General features: G+C 58.8%; 1 protein-coding gene across 1 annotated transcript in view; it reads left to right on the plus strand.

Moving 5' to 3' along the window:
• The window catches only part of LOC125087533 (uncharacterized), a gene marked incomplete at its 5' end in the record, with an annotated part of 360,005 nt that overhangs the window by 213,779 nt on the left and 129,651 nt on the right, over positions 1 to 16,575 (plus strand). The window contains 1 exon segment of the mRNA XM_053447808.1: positions 3,644 to 3,751.

Genomic DNA, 16,575 nt, shown 5'->3' on the forward strand with positions numbered 1-16,575 from the left:
AGCTACCTAGGGGTCAGCCGCCTGTGGCAGAACTGCAGTCCAGTCAGCGGGGGGAGGAGAGAGGTGGGCCGGTTCCTTGTCTGCTTGACGATGTCTGCTTGCCAGGGGCAGGGAAAGCCGTCTCCCTTCCCAGAACTTCCTGGTGTCTGACTTGGTGTGGGGAAACTTTGCTCAGAAGACCACTGCCTGGGGCCCCAGGGCGCTGTGCCTTTCCCTTGCATTTCGTTGTGCAGAGGAACGTGCGAGCTCTGAGTTCGGGGAGCACCGGTGGTCTAGTGTCCAGAATGTTTCAGTGCATGGTTCCCAGCGCACACCCTGACCCTCGTCTGGAACGCAGATGAGACCTCCCGTCTGCTCAGGCTGGTGGTTTGTAAGGACCTCTGTGGGCGTTGAAGAAACAATTCTAGATTAGTTTGTGGCCTTGTAAATGGAGGGAGCGTATCAAGGGTCGATCTGGTTCCTTCCAGAAGAACCTGTCCGGCCCTCTGGCAGGACAGAGTGTGTAAGGACTGGGCTGTGGGCTGCATGCCACTCCTGGGGCATCAGGGTCTCCCGCTCCCTCGAGGGGCTCGCCATCCAACCAGTCATCTCAAAGGAAATTTGGAGCGTTTTGATAATTAAGGCAAAATATGATAAGTATCTGTGTTCCTCCACCTGCAATTAAATGGTTAACATGTAGCTATTTTGTGTTGTCTTTTTCAAAAGGAAAGGAAGCAGGAAAGATAGGTCAGGGCCCCTCTGACTGCCCCCAGCCTCACCCCTGCCCCCAGCACACACGCACACAGGCATGGATGTGATGTCTGCTGCTTTGATCCCTTAAAAAAAGCATTTATATGCACGTGACCACAAATAGTGACTAAATGGTGACTAAACTGTCTCAAAGTGCACATGTGTGGTGACTTTCTGGAAGTTGCTCCCTTCACTCAGCATTGAGTCCGTGGCTCCTTCCTGCTGACGTGTTTGCCGTCCATCCCCCTCTCTGCTGCCTAGAAATCTGCCCCAGGAATCGGGCTCTTCGTCTGCACCCACCGTTTCCTTGACGGATCCCTGGTTGCTGGCGAAATGTCAATAATGCAGGGAACGCCACCGAGTGGGTCCTGGGGCCCGTCTCCTTGTAGCTGGGAGACGTGTGTGCACCTGGCCTGAGGGCTTGGGTTCAGAAGGTTCCAGATCCTGGCCCCAGCTCTCTGACATATCTGGGGCTTCCTATGCCACTGCCATCCCCACTGTCACTTTGCACTTGTGTCCACGTGGGCACGGTAAGATGGCACCCAGCCGCGTGTGAATCCCAGGCTCTCGTGCGTCTTTCTTTCTGCCTGATGAGGGGGGCAGACGGAGGAAGAGAGGAAGGAAACCGTTCACAACGCTCGGACGTCCTTGTTGGCCGCGCTGCGTGGACCCCACTTCATGAGCAGTTCTGACCCACAGGCTCCACTGTGAAAGGCTGAGCAGCTGTGTTTGGGGCATGACCCCTTGCTGCCCTCCGAGGCTCTCTGGCCATCTGAGCCCTGAGGCTGGCCTGGTAGGACTGGGGTCCCAGAAGCGACGTGGGGGCACCATCCTAGAAGAGGGGGCTCAGGGCCCAGAGGAGAAACCCTGTCTCACCTCCGAGGCTGGAGATGCTTACATTCCTGGAGGTGGGAGAATGGGTAGGGGTGTCCGCTGGTCTGAGGGCCTCTGCTGGGCTGGAGATCTGGGCTCCTGTCCCCTCTCTGACACTTTGCTGAACCAGTCCCGGGGACAAGAACACCCACCTTGGCCCCTTGATGAGCCTGTCGCAGAGGGCTATGGAGGGTCTCCTGGGGCTGTGCAAGGAGGCTGTAGCCATGAAGGAGCTTCCACTGCAGGTGGGGAAACCGAGTCACCCAGCGGCTCACCATCGCAAGGGCAAGGACTGGGTGGCAGTCACAAGCCTCCCTGTGCCAGAGTCCCTGGGCTCAGGTCTGGGGTGTACCCATGTGTATTTGTTTGCCTCCAGGGTCACTGGAAGAAAGTTCTGGGAGCCTTTATTGTCCTAAGCCCCTGGCCTGTCCCTCCCGCTGCCCTCCTCTCCAGGCGAGGCTGGAGCCCAGCAGAGCACACCCACCCTCACGTGTGCTCCTGCTCCGGCCGCAGACGACCGGACAGCAGCAACAACTCGGTTTATTAAGCCAATAAGATCTCAAGTTCATGAACTGGAGGGTTTCCTGGCCTGAGCCTGGTGAGCTACTTGGGACACACGGTGTGTCCCAGTCCCAGGAAGGGTCCTGTCCCCTAAGAGCCAGCTGCCATCTGCACCTGCTCTCCAGAGTGCGGTCTGCCCCACACCCGCCGCGCCCTGTCCCTGGCAGAGGAGCTCAGGCCGAGCCCTTTGGTGTCCTCGCCACCCAGCCTGGACTCAGGATGGGGCCACTAAGCGTCTCCAGTCCCCCTTCTGGAGATCCGCTCAGTTCCTGTCTCCCTGCCCCGCTCTCCCGCACTCCTTTGTCTCTGGGACTTTTCCGGGTGTGCCGGACTCCGGGAGGCTCTGCTTTAGCTCCGGGGACACAGCCCTACCTCGCCGCACGCACAGAACCCTGCAAATCGATTCTGAAAATGAGCAGTCACAGTGCAGTAGCGCCACGAACTGTGGCTTTTTGCTTTGTGGTTATTAGTACATCATCGGGACTTAGCAGCTGGTTGGGGGGTGGGTACAGGGAGGGGCATGGAGGACAGGGCGTGGGGAACGACTGTCCTACAAATGTCAGGGAGCCCGCTCTGGTAGTGGCGCTGGATCGTGAGGTGCGAGGGGATGCTGGTGCCGGGCTGGGACTCGAGGCCAGTGTGTCCCTGGGCTCCTGACCCATAGTCCTTGGTCCCCCAAGGCAGCTGGCCCCTCACTGCCTCCTTTGTCCCTTCTGTGCCATCCAGGGGCCCAGCTTCTCCAGAAGTGCAAGCCAGAGAGGCCCCAGAGGTGCTGAGTCAGCCATGGTTCTCCAGAGAAACAGAACCAGTGGGAGCTGGCTAGCTATGGACCGGTCTACCTGTCTGTACCTGTAGCTACCTGTTCGACAGAGAGAGACAGATAGGTGGGTGGTGGATGATGGATGGGTGGATGGCGGATGCATAGATAAAGAAGGAATTGGCTGGTTTAGGTTTTGATGCGTGAGGTTAAATGTCTAGATAGACTCTCCAAGGTCTGCACGGACTGCAGATCCTGGTCAGGGCCACAGCCCTGGACGCTGGCCCAGGGCTGGGGAACCCAGATGAGTAACGGGGTGATGCTGGCAACCTGTCCCCAACAAGGCGCTGTTGACTGCACAGGAGTGCTGGGGCCCGTGTGGGGAGCAGGCGACACAGGCCATCCTGCCGTCGCTGTGCTCACTGCCAGCCAGGCCCCGTGGGCACGGCCCCCCGCCTCGGGTCCTGGGCCCAGTTTGACACGGTGGCCTCCCCGCAGGACAGCAGCGAGTGGCTGGGAGCCTTGAGGTGTGAGCGGAGGTGCTTTGTTCTAACTTCTCCCAGCCTGACGTGTCCTTGGCTGCGGCGTTTCAAAGACGCCGTTCCCATGACACTGTCCTCTGGTATTTTTAATCAAGAGCGCGGGAGAGCATGTGTCTGATGCACTCCAGATATTTAGAGATTGAAAATGGTTTTGTTCTCGTGTTTTCTTTTCCAAATGCAGCGTTAAGTCAGAACAGCCAGAGGAAGATCCCGCCAGTCTTCCCCCTGAGCGGGTCCACGGGCCCCTCCGGCCGGGAATCCGTCCCCGGAGCTGTCTATTGGCAAACAGGTGCGTGCCCTTTCTCCTCACACTTCTGGCTCCCCCGGAGCTGGTTCACGAATCTGGGCTTCTCAGGGTGGGGGTGGGGGCCGCGGGGGCAGCTCCCAGCCATGGGCGGCAGTCTCGGTAGTGTGGCCACTCGGTGTCGGCTGGGGGACCCATGGATGGTGGAGAGGAGGGTCCCCGCCTCCCCCTGCTGCTTGGTCCCTAAGCCCTTCCGTGTTTTTCACCTGCCCTTACTTGGTCCCATCACTAAAATGCAAATCAGCGAGTGTGTAATAGATAATTAATAGACTGATCAGCCGGCAAGGGAGGTGAGTAGATAAATAATTTTAATCATCCTTGGGCTGCCCATAAATTCCCTTCCTGCCTTTTTATTAAACTCTGTTTATAGGAGTCGTTCATACTGCATGCTATTCTGCAAAGCCCCTCCTTGGCGTCTCCCACCAGGCCTGACCTGGAGTGGAGGCTCCGCGTGACAGCCAGGGCCATCCCCAGCAGGGCCCAGCTCTGGCACAGGTGTCCAGAAGCCCTGCCCAAGGAATAGAGGTGGGGGGCAGCGGGGCAGATGGCACTCAGCTCCCCGAGGCCCACCCTCTGCTCCCTGGCGTGGCCACAGCCTATGTGTAGACAGACCCAGAAGCCTTTATGATGCTTGGCACCTGTGCTGTAGGTACGAGCTCGTTCTCCTCCCGGGAAGGCCTCTGCCTATTAATAGCCTTGGCTGAGGCTTCCTCGGGGCTCCGAATGCCAAGAGAGAAAGTGGGTTAATAAATATAAAAGAAAACTCCCGCAAGAGGGCCTGGGGCCAAACTCTCTCCCAAGACTCTCCAAGAGTGGTGGCTGACGGGGCCCAGAAGGGTGCAGGGGTCCCTGCACGCCAGCCTGTCCTCCTCCACCCAGGGGTCCGATGCCTGGTGGGCAGGTCTGAGGACCACAGTCAGAGAAGTCTCTAGGCTGCCCAGCAGCGGGGACGGTGGAGGCGCTGGCGGGGAAGGCTGCCATCCAGGTGGGGCAGAGGAGGGGGTTCGAGTGTGGCCTGGAGATCCGGTGCTGAAGCAGACAGGGAGGCATCCTTGGCTCTCCTGGCTCCCCTTCGCACCTGTGCAATCGCTCCACTGGTTTTTGCTACTGGCCTTGGGTACCTGGAGGATAGAAAAGAAGGAGGGGACGTGGCCCTTGGGGTGGTTGCTGAACAAGATGCCTATCTTCTCACCTTCTCCCCCGCTCCCAGAGTCTGTAATTGTAGCAAGGACAGCTTCCCTGAGTTAGAATCCCCTGTACGAGGAGAGTAGCATCCCTGGGAACAGAGCAGGGAGGGGACAGGGAAGCTCCCTGAGGACAGGTGTGCCCAGGGTCAGCTCACAGCTGGATTGCAAAGTGTCCACTGCACGAGGCACCAGCAGGCACTCCCCATAGCCGTGCAGGCTGCCCCTCAGCTGGTGAGTTTGCAGCTAACCCTGCAGAGTGCCCTCGGCTCAGGGAATGGTTCTGCCCCGGTCTCGTTTATTCTCAGCCTGGTGCTGTGCCGGCTCGCTCCTAGAATTTGTGCTCCTTAGGGTGGGAGTGGCACAGGGAGGTCCCTGCCACCCCACTCCTTGGTGGCCAAGCTGATGCTCCCTCCCGGGAACATGGCTGCTACAGGAAGTTCTCTGCAGAGCTCTCATCCCATATTGGGTAAATTCTTTCCCAGTGAAATGAAGTCAGACCGTGGGTGTTGCTGGGTTTTCGCAATGCGACTGTCCTAGCTGCTCCAGCAGGACAGCCAACAAGGGCAGAGCCCGGGCGGCCTCCTGCTGCTTCCCGGGCTGGACATGGGGGTCCGCGGCAGGCCACCTGGTCAGTCCACTGGGCTCACACCGCCGGGTCATGTGTCCTCGGAGGGCGGCTGCTTGCCTGGGGCGTAGAGGGAATTCAGCCTGAACAGGAGGAAAGGCCTTTTTACAAGTTCCCCTCGGTGGAATTCGAGTCTGGACGACGGCCCGGCGGGGACCCCCTGCCCTGTCCGGAGTATATTTAGCTCCGAGCTGCTCGCCCGCCCCGCTGCGTCCCGGCCCCACTGGCTGAGCAGGAGGAAGCCCAGCCAGGGAAGAGGCAGAAAGAGCGGACGGGGCAGTGTTCCCAGATGCCGCATCCCTCCCCTCAGCTCAGGGCAGGCTGGAGGGGCGGCCAGCGAGCCTGCTTTCCTTACGGGCTGTCCTGCGCGGGCAGATAAGGGGGACAGGACGGGAGCACAGAGAACCCGAGAGCGAGGCCTGTCAGGACAGCTCCACGTCATGCTTTTCTGGTCGTTCAGTGGACAAGGTCAGGGCTTCTTGTTTCTGCTCTGGGGGGGTCGGGGTCGGCTGTAAAGAAAAAGTGGCTCATGAAAGGCAGAGTGAACGGACGGTCAGCGGGTGCTGGGCACACAGCAGGGCCCTGGTGCTCTGGCGCCGGCCTGTGACAGGAGCTGGGGAGGGGGTGCTCCCCTCTGTCAGGAGGCCTGTAGCTCCTGGGGGGCTCTCGCCCCTGCCCTGCTTGAACCTCACATGCCCTGTGAGAGTCAGCACCCCCCGGCCACGAGGCCCTGGGGGCCGGGAAAAGAGGGGCCCCCACCGGCGTCCACACCTTCCTGGGTCTTCTGACCCTTGCTCAGCTCAGCGGGGCAGAAGTGGTTTGTCCGTGAGCCGCCTTGAAGGGGCATCGGGCCTGGCTGTGGGGTGTGGGGCCTGACGGGCCTCCACAGCATGGGGCTTGGGCAGCACAGAGAGTGGAGCCTGCAGGCAGGGTCCCCGGGCCCGGGAAGCTGAGTAAGGGCGTCTGCCTGTGTGCTTGGGTCGGAGTCTACACCAGACACGTCTGTGTGCGAGCGTGCACGTGCGTGAGATGAGGGCGCTCTGGGCTGGCAAGGACTTTCCATCTTAAAAACCCCTTCCTAACCTGAAACACAAGGGAAACAGGAGGAAGGTGCCGTCACAGTAGGAACTCCTACTGTGTCACGGGATGTCATACCCATGGGATGCCATGGGACGTCCATGCTGGCGGGGACCTGGGGACCGACTTGGCCAGCTCCTTCCTCTTTGTGCCGAGGAGAGGGGGCTCTGCCGGCTCGTCCCAGGGCTCACAGCCGGTGGTGGTGGCTGCTGTGTGTCTTGACTCAGGACCTTTGAGGGCTGGCTCCCCTGCTTCAGCTGTCATCAGACTGAAAGGGACACTTGCAGGGATCAGGGCTCTCGTGTGCCTGGCGCATCTGCTGGGCCGGACAAGTTGTGGGGAGCTCCCGCTGTGCCTGCCTTGTCTTCCTGAGCTGAGCCCCAGGCGCCTGCAGGTGAGGGGGGGCTGTCTCCTGCTGGCCTCCCCCCCCCACTCTGGCCCTGACCCCCTCGGGAGGCCCTGCCGTATTGCATGGGCACTGGTGGAGAGCAAGGACCACATGGTCCTGGCTCCCTGAGCCCAGAATGTCCATGTCATCAGGGTGTGAGGAAGGAGCCAAGTGCGAGAACTTAGTTCTCTGGCATTCGTGGAGCCCAGTCCTGCCCAGAGCGGCACTCCGGGCCTCAGGGCAAGAGAGCCCCCGTGCCTCCAGAGAATGTCAGAGCTGGGAGCGAGGGGGTGGCCCTTCGGTTCGCCTCCTCCCCTGGGGCTAGAAGGGTCTACAGGCCTTCCCTAGCATCATTGCTTTTCTTTTTAAATTAAAGCGAACTTTTCATTAGTGCGTGAGCTATTGATCTGTGGAAAGTCTAGACAGGACAACGAAGGGACAGTCCCAGGGTCGGAAACCACCGCTGCGTGCATGGCGCAGAGATGGGGTCGCACCGCACGCTGGCCTCCGGCCTGGTGCTGTCCTCGCTACCGGCACCTTCGGGGGCGTGTTCAGCTGGATTCTCCCTCATGTTCACCGACCGCGCACTCCTTCCCCGCGTGGAGCAGTCATCACTCACCTACCCAGCCCCTCAGGTGTGCTGCCAGGGACCAGCACAGGCATTAGCCTCCAACCCTGTTTCCAGAACTCTCTGCCACACTTCAAGAAACCAGAAGATTAATTTCCCAAATAGGAATTAGGAGATGATTATTCACACCACAAAGGAGTCTGCAAACATACCCTCCTCAGAGCTTCTTTGATAAACGGGCTCCTCCGAGGCATTCAATGTGCTCAGATGCAGGAGATCCCAGCGTGCGGCCGAGTGCAAGGAGGACGGCACACTGGCCCCATGCCGCCTCCCTCCCTTCTTCCCCAGCGCCCGCGCCAGCATGCGCCCACCCACACCCGGGCACGCTCACACTCACAGGCGTGTGCACTGCACACAACGTTGGGAAGGTTTTTCTCGTGGTCGGCTGAAAGGCGATGATAATTTCCTTCATCATGAGTCACATCTGTTTATCGGGTGGCCTGGTCCCAGCAGCCATTACTGGGGAATAAACGATCCCTTCCCTCTGAAGGATAAGGCGAAGTCGCCGTTGGCAAGGCGAGGGAGGTCTGTGACTCTGGCCGCGTCACTCATTCTGCAGTGAGACGGATAAGTCTCAGGAGAGACTCGGGAGTTTTAATAAAACCAGATCTGGAAACCCCAAATCCCAGTCTGCAAGTTTGCGCCCACAGCTCAGCACCAGGGCCTTCGGGTGGTGTCACCGTCTGTGACACTGTGAGCTCCCCTCCAAGCATCTCCGCCCGACGAGTCGTCTCCACCCAAGGGAGAGCAGGGGCCTGGCCAGGGGAGCCGGTGCTCACGGGCAAGGGCTCTGCGTGCGTTCACACAGCCCCGGACGCGACAGTCCACCGAGTTTTCCAACGTATTTGCATTCGGTTTCAGGCCACGTGGGTGGGATTTGCAGTTTGATCATAATCATAAATATATATATATATATGACGTGTATATTTTTAGAATAATCTATTGAGTTCATAGAACGTGAAATTCATCACTTAGAGCCGACCATTCAGTGGCCGTTGGCACCTTTGCCATGAGGTGCGGCCACCTCTGCGGACCGGTTCCTAAGCGACCATTCCCATCACCGCTGAGTAACCCCTCACTCAGGCATGTTTACTAGTATTCAGTTACTTTGCTTTGAAAGGTGCCCCACTGGCCCCCAGCCCTGTTCCTCCCTCCCCTAAAACTAGCGCTTGAGGAAGCAGAGCAAGCTGGACAGTGCGTGGGGTCTGGAATCCGGCATCACTCACTCCTTCTCCCAGTGCACATGCCCGGGGTCCCGATGGAGCCGGGAGCACCCAGTGCAAGTCCTGGCTCTGTCTCCTACCAGCCAGTGATCCCAGGCAGTGACGTGACCTTCGTGCCTCCTGCTGTGACGTGGGATGAGAACGTTCCTGACGGGAGGGGGAAGCACCGTCATCCGTGAACGGGAGGGGCTGGTGCCCGGCACACCCAGAGAGCTTGGTGGGTGTTTGCGTCTTCTGTTTGATACTTTTTGGAAGCCAGCCCAGTTTAGCAGTGGGGGCTCGTATACCAACTTCAGTGACGCTAATGGTAGTGAGTTCTATTAACCCACTGCCATCGGACCAGCCACTAGAACTTCACTTTGGGTTGTGGTAAAATACACAGAACAAAATTCAGCGCCGTAACCATGTGTAAGTGCACCGTTCGTGGGCACCAGGCACATCACGAGGCCGCGTAGCCGCCGCCGCCCACCTCCAGAGTTCTCTCCATCCAGTAAAATCAAAGCTGTCCCCATCAGTCCCTAACCCTGCCTTCCACTCCCCGACCCCCAGCGCCCGCTGTCTGCTGTCTGTCCCGGGAGTGAGGCCCCAGAGACCTCACCAGCCTCTCTGGCTGACGTCCTCCGGGGTCGCGCACACTGCGGTGGCGTCAGGATTTCCTTCCCGTTCAAGGCCTAGCGATGCTCCGCAGAGCCTAAGGGCTGAGCCGCGTGGACCCGCCATCTGGACCCGCCATCACCAGAGCCTGGCCCGCCTCTTGGCTGCTACGAGCCCTGCTGCTCCACGAGCATGTGCGTCTGTTCCTCTGTCTTGACATGAAGGAAACAAAACGGGTTTGGAAACTTGCTTTCCTGTGGGGTTCTCCCGTGCTCCACTGTGCACACGCAGGCACACACACGCACACCCTCACACCCGCGGGCCACAGGCCCAGGGCGACAGCCTCAGCAGCAGGCCGCCCCCACCCAGGGTGGTCTCTCCAGGCGCATCTCCACGACTGTCCATCTGGAAGACAAGTCCATGGCGGGCAGTTTTCCTCCTGCCTTTGGGTGAGGCTCGTGGGGCCACGTCCTGGGAGATTCTGTGTCCTACTAGCTGCTCACCCAGCTAGGTTCCACGTCCTGATGGACGACACGGGGAAGCAGAGGTCCAGAATGACCCTGTGGGAACTGGGGAGGGGAGGCCAGAGACCCCCGAGCACGCTCTGGGACTCCCACGGGCTCCCCTCTGAAGGGAGGCAGCTTCTAGGCAGGACTGCCCGCTCGCTGGGGCTGAGTGTGCAGCCGGCGGGCGGATGGAGGAGGGGACAGTCCAGGGGCCACAGGGTGCCGAGAGTCCACGGCGGGAACAAAGCCTCGTTCTCCAGGAGTGGGTGCCGGAATCGGGGCCGCGTTTCATCCTGACGGCCCCGAACCCCCCGTGTGAGGTTCTGTGTGTAAATCTGTGTGACCACAAAGGCGGGATCTTCTGGGAAGGAATCACCGAAATGTCAGGCCGTTCTCCCCTGAGGCCCGTTTCTTTCTTCTGGAAACAGAGCAGGATCGGTCCGTGCTTCAGCCACTGAGCCTCCGGCACCGAGTCGGCCGCAGCGCGACGGGGCCTCCCCCAGAGCGCTCCCTCGTCGGCCCCCGAGTGCACGGCTCACCCGTGCTGCGGCCCAGCCTCCTGGGGGATCCCCAGCCTGAGTGTTTTAGAATCATTTTACCCACCCATGGATGCCAAGGGGTGAAAGTCTTTATTGGGCATGGAGGAAGCGGAGATACGTTTGCTAGAAATCAGGGCTGTGGTTTGACAACGTCGGGTCTCCTGATCTGGATGACGTCACCCGGCTTTCTTTTCCGCGCGCCCCAGCTCTCCTGGACTTCCGGCGCTCCCAGAGCAGCGCTGGGCTCAGGCTACCGTACCCAAACCTCAACCTGGGAAATACGTTTGCTCCCAGTCCCGGAGGCTGGATGACCAGGGTTGAGGCGGCAGCAGGGTGGTTCCTTCTGAGGCCCCTCTTCTGGGCGGGCAGACGGCCGTCTCCTCGTTGTGTCCTCACGCGGTCGTCCTTCTGTGCATGTCTGTGTCCTGATCTTTTCTTATAAGGACACCGGGCACGTTGGATTTGGGTCCCCCTGCACCGCAATCACCTCATTTTAACTTAAATCACCTCTCTAAAGACCCGCCCCCAAATCCAGGCACCCCACGGTGCTGGGGGTCAGGTCTTGCCTGTGTGTGTTTGGGGGACACGATTCAGCCCGCGACAGGGCCCGCTGCTGTCCAGCGTGGTACCTGCACACTGGGCCCTGTCCCCCTGGGTGTGCATCAGGAGTGGTGCCCCCATGTCCTCCTGTCTCCTTGGTCCCGGGTGTGGCCTTTCATGCACTCGCTCGTTTCCCACGCCCACCCTGTGTCCGCGCGTCCCGCTGCATCCGGCACGGGGAACTGTTTCAACGATGCTGAATCCAGACAAGCCTCTCCAGTTACAGACGTTTGCCCTCCTGCCTCTGAGCCACCAGTCAGCAGGCACTGGTGCTCAGATGAAGCCACCCCAGCCCTCATCGATCCACCAGGACAGTCTGTTTCCTCCTTCTCCCCCGCCACCAAGGTCAATACTGTGTGGCCTCAGGTCAGGGGGTGTCTCAGCCTCCATGGAAGACCTCACCCTCTTCCACATCCCCCGCCCCTTCCGGCCATCCCCCACAAGCCACACTCAGGGTGCATGAGTGCGGGGCAGAGACATGAAGAGGTGAGTCTCCGCTGCCCAAGCCACCTGGTGTGGGCCAGGTTCCATGAAGGACTCCCCTGGTGACAACAGGCCCTCTCCGGGCTGCTGTCAAGTGAGACATTGGCTTCTCCTCTGTGCCTTTGCCCTCACAGTTACCTTGTCTCCTTGAACAGCTCATTGTCCTCCAATACTCCACCAGGACGTCCCTTCCGTGAAGCCCTTCCGGCTCTCCCCTCCCACCTCCCTGCTTCTCAGGCGTCCCTTTGGCCCCGGACCCAGCGGCCACCGAGCAGTGCCGGGCTTCCTGGCCTGGCTTCCCCAGCGGCAGCAGAGAAGGGGGCAGGAGCGACCACTCGCCTTTGTCCCCCACCCAGACTCCCAGTGCCTGGTGCAGTCTGGGCACCCAGGAATGCTCTCGTGGAATGCAGACATGGCTCCTTTGCTGTGTGGCGCTACTCGTGGCCTACCACCAGAGTAGCTAATCCCGGGATCTTTTCCTTCTCCCAGAGGAGACTTTCCGTGTTCCCGGGCTACCTTAGAATAAGCCTCCCCGCCTCTTCCTCCCAGTGCCGGTTTGCCGTAACACTGCGGAGTCGGTGCCTCGCCCACATGCATTCTAGAGCTGCCTGGTGGTGAGCTCCCTGCCGGGCAGAGCTTCAGGGCTGGGACACGAACACCAGCACATTCCCAGACACGTCCTTTGTTTCGCAATCCTCATGCTTACTGTTTCGTTTCGTTTTTCTAAGGTGACCCTTCAGGTAATACCACAAACGGCTTCTCTACTCAACTCTCCAGAAAATGTCTTAGGGCATTTGGGGGGTGAGGAAGTGTGCTGGGCCACGGAGGTACCCTGTCAACTCCTGTGGTCCCCGACTCCCCGGCAGGCGGGAGTCTGTGCGCTGGTCGGCGTGGCTGGTCACATCTGTTGTGAATAAACCCCCACATTCCCGAAGAGGACATCCCACCGTGTTCCGCGGCTGGCATGGGGCCGGAGGACAGCCCTTCTGCTCCTCCGTGGGTTTGTTCTGCGTCTCTGCTTTTCTCACGGGGACCAGAGCCCAGCCTGCCCCCGAGGACCCCCAGAGCTGCCGGACGTGGTTGGGAAGTGTCTCCCTGACACAGTGGGGATAGCCCAGGAAGCAACAGGGCCCTGGAGGGGTGGGTCCCACCTGCTGGTGCAGGAGAGGACCCCACCCCCAGCACGAGGTTCTCCTTCCCCTCCAAGTGCCGGCTTCTAGGCAGGTAAAGGGCGCCCAGACCATGGACAAGCTGGCCATGAGAGGCTGGAGCCCAAAGAGGCCACGGAAAGTGCCACAGCCCAATCTCCCAGAGGTGGTCCAGGGTGTTCGAGGGCTGCCGCGAGCCGCTGTCATTCATCTCTCGTGTGATCTCAGCCCTCCTGCCCAGGAGGCCTTGGATCCAGGCATGGCTGCTCAGGAGAGGAGAGGGAACTGTAGAGCACAAGACACAAGACGGGGAGGGCAGCGTGCCTTGGAGGGCACTTGAAGAAAATGAACAAAGAGATAGAGAGACACTAACTAAAATCAGGAAAGAACCACAGCCAGTGGGAGAGGGAGAGAAGACGAAGAGGGAAAGGGGAAGGAGCAGAGAGAAGGAGGAGGAGGGAAAGAAGGAGGAGGGGGAGGGGAAGGGAACAGGAGAAGTAGGGAGAAGCAGAGGAGAGAGCAGGGAGGGGAAGAGGAGGGAGAAGGGAGGAACGGAGGGGAGGGGAGAAGGAGGAGGATGGAAAGGAGGAGCAGGGAGAGGAGGGAGGAGGAAGACAGAATGGGGAGTAGGGAGAAGAGGAGGGAGAGCAGCAGAGAAAGGAGGGGGAGGGGAGGAGAAGAGGAGGGGAGTAGAGAGAGGAGGAGGAGAGAGGGGGAAGGAGAGGAGGAGAGGGGAAGGAGACCCGTAGGAAGGTGGCTGTGAAGAGCCCCATCTAGTCCGGGCACGGAGTCTTCTGCCAGGAGCTGTCCTGGGAGCGTAGGTCCCTAGGGAGGGCACCGAGGGATGACCACTGTCCTTCAGGTCAGGGGCTATGCCCTTCCCTCAGTGTATTCCTTTCTGACATTCTCATTATACTAATCATTTTTGCGTGTGTATCTAATATAAAGTCTGCCCATAAAGTAATGAAACAGGGCTTGACTCTGGCAAATGATGTGATTATTACATAATGAGATTAAGTGACCTAAACCAATAAGAAAATCAAAATCAGATTGTGGGGTGTGTGTGTGTGTGTGTGTGTGTGTGTGTGTGTGTGTGACTTTGGTGGCTTTTGGGGGAAGGTTAAAATTTAAAAAATTTTTTTTTGCTGATGGCAGGTCATTTTTTAAAAGTTCTTTTGTATTTTCTGTTTGAGTCTGTGCGTCTGCGCACTGGGGAGCCCCATAAATTCTGGGCTATGGAATCTGGCTGTGTCAGCAGTCACAAAATGAATTGATATTAAGCGCAACAAAAGTCTCTCTAATTCGCCTCATGTCTGCTTCTGCCCTCCTCCAGCCCCTTCTCAACCCCCCACCCCTACCCCCCAACAAGCTATAATTGAGAAGTGGAGGAACAGAGCTGGCCGTCCACGCTGGGGATGACGCTCGTGCATCTAGTATGTAAAACCTCACTTATTTAGAGATAGCGGCCCCATCCCACTGCCCCGCCACAGGCAGACAGACAGACACTCCCAGAGGTGCCCCAGCACCCCACGCACCCCAGCACTCCTAGAAAGCACTGTCACCCGGCCACACACAGACATGCCGGCCATCTCACACACTCCCCATCCCTTCGGCAGGGCGCAGGGGAGCCATAGTACTCCCTGAGCTGGGCCCCCAGTGGCTGTTGCGCCCACGGGTCCCTAGTAGCTGCTACGAGGAGTCTGGGAGGAGGACGGGGGGCAGGAAACCCAGTGGGAACCGGCACGAATGAATGGCTGAGACCCGGGAAAACAGCACAAATCGTAAACCAACAACTTCTGCTCCTTCTGTCAGCACCTTACCTCGTTCACGCTCACGTTTGGAGTTCGGAGCCAGCTGCCCGTGGGAAGCCTCTCCCCCTTTCCTGAGCTGGAAGCCACTTGCTGGAAAGGAATTGGCTCCCACCCAAAATGCACAGAGAGGCCAAGGCGGCAGGCATCCCTCCCACCCTCCCTCCCTCACCTTGCCAGGCTGTGCATTAATTTTTTTCCTCTTGCCCTCCCCACAAAACGAATCTTGATTTAAGAAATCAGAGCTGGCAGCTGTATCTCGTCCCTAACATGCTCCAGTTGCCAGGATCTGGAAAATCTGCTGTGGGCAGGCAGGATTGCCTCCAAATGCATTTCTAGCATGGTGGATTTAGTGAGCACACACACGGCAGAATTTATCTGCATATGGCATGCCTCATGGGCCCTAGCCATGGGTGCCAGAGCAAACCCTAGCCTCTGAGAGGATCCCCGAATCTGAGCACACCCCGTCCTCTCTCACAGAGCCCCCAGCACGGACCCAGCGCCGTCGGAAAGATGAACGGGGTTCCTCGCAAGCCTTCTGCACGTCATTATCTTGGGGGAAGACCAGGCTGTTTGGACTGGGCACTGGGCTCTTCCTGCCCACCACCAGGGGAGAAGAAAACTTAGGACATTATTCAAATGGAGGGTTGGTGGGGGAAATGAATTAGAACCAGCGACAAGCAATCATGTTTTGAATTTGATGAAGGCGGATCGGCAGTGGCATGAGCGTACTTAAGCACCGGCTGCTGTCTCCAGGTGATAAATGAGTGCCCTGTGTTTGTAGGCACGGGACGGAGATAAGCTGGGGCCCTGTCACCAGCCGCCAGGGGTGGAGGCAGCCGCAGCGCCAGGCACCTGCCGGCCGCTGTCCATGGTGCTGAACCCCTGCCCTCCCACTGCCTGTCTTTCCCTGTTCTCCCTAAGCGAAGGCATTGGCTAGAGTAGGGCCCAGCTGCTTGACCCCGGGATTCAGTGGTTGGTGTGCCCAATGTAATCTGATAAACTGCCCTCCAGTCCGAGGTTCTGCCAAGGGGCTTCAGAGGTGGAGAAGCTGTTGAGAAAAAGTCGTCATGTATTGAAGGGGAGTAGAAAGATGGCTCGGTTAGCCCCTGCATTCCCAGCTGTAGGAGGCAAGCATGCGGCCGTGGCTGGGGAGCCCAGTAGCCTTCAGTGGGAATACTTACCTGTTCTGGTAGCCGGACGGGTGACCACACGTGAGACTATGTCACCGCTTCCCAAGGTCCAGACAAGCCTATGCCAGCTCCGCACTCTCTCCCCACCCTGCTTCCTTCCCTGACCGCAAACGTCCGCTGGTGCTGAACTCCTACTATCCGGGGAGAATCCCTGACGGCACCCCCTGTGTCTCATCTCCTTCCTCTGGCTCAACTGGGGACCATGCCATTGCTGCAGCACAATCCCGCACTTGTCTGTCACCCCACCCCTACTCCCAAAGCAGCAGATTAATGAGAGACAGCAGGCAAGGACCTGGGACAGTTCTGCGGCTCCCACGTGACCTTGGACAGGTCACTGCCTCCCCACGTTCTCAGTGTTCTCACCTATAAAATGGATGTGATGAGACCCGCCCCCCCAACCTTGTGACTGTGGGAAGGGACCAAATGAGACAGTAGCTTTAAGTGGGCTTGAAAAACTGTGAACTATAGTGTAAACATATGGCTTTAATAATAGCAGCCGTGTAAAAGAGAAGAGGCTTCTGAGACCTCTGTGTCTGATATTCTAGCCAAGCAAGTGCTCTAGGGGCCTCCTTTTGGCAGGGGTGGGGGGCGGAGGGAGTAGATCTAAACCCCCATAAAGCCATAGCAAGGCCTCAGAGAGGAATGGCCTCTTCTACCAACTCCCAAAAGAAAGGCCGGATTCCAAAATGAAGTCTGTTTTGCTTCTTACTTTGCTAATATAAAGAGAGCGGGTGATTTCTACCGCCACCCCGCCCCCAGATGCAGCTTCTTGTTGGTGGAATCAGAATACAATAGTCAGAGGTCTCTGGT

This window comes from Lutra lutra, chromosome 16, assembly GCF_902655055.1.
Source record: "Lutra lutra chromosome 16, mLutLut1.2, whole genome shotgun sequence".
Taxonomy (NCBI): Eukaryota; Metazoa; Chordata; class Mammalia; order Carnivora; family Mustelidae; genus Lutra; species Lutra lutra.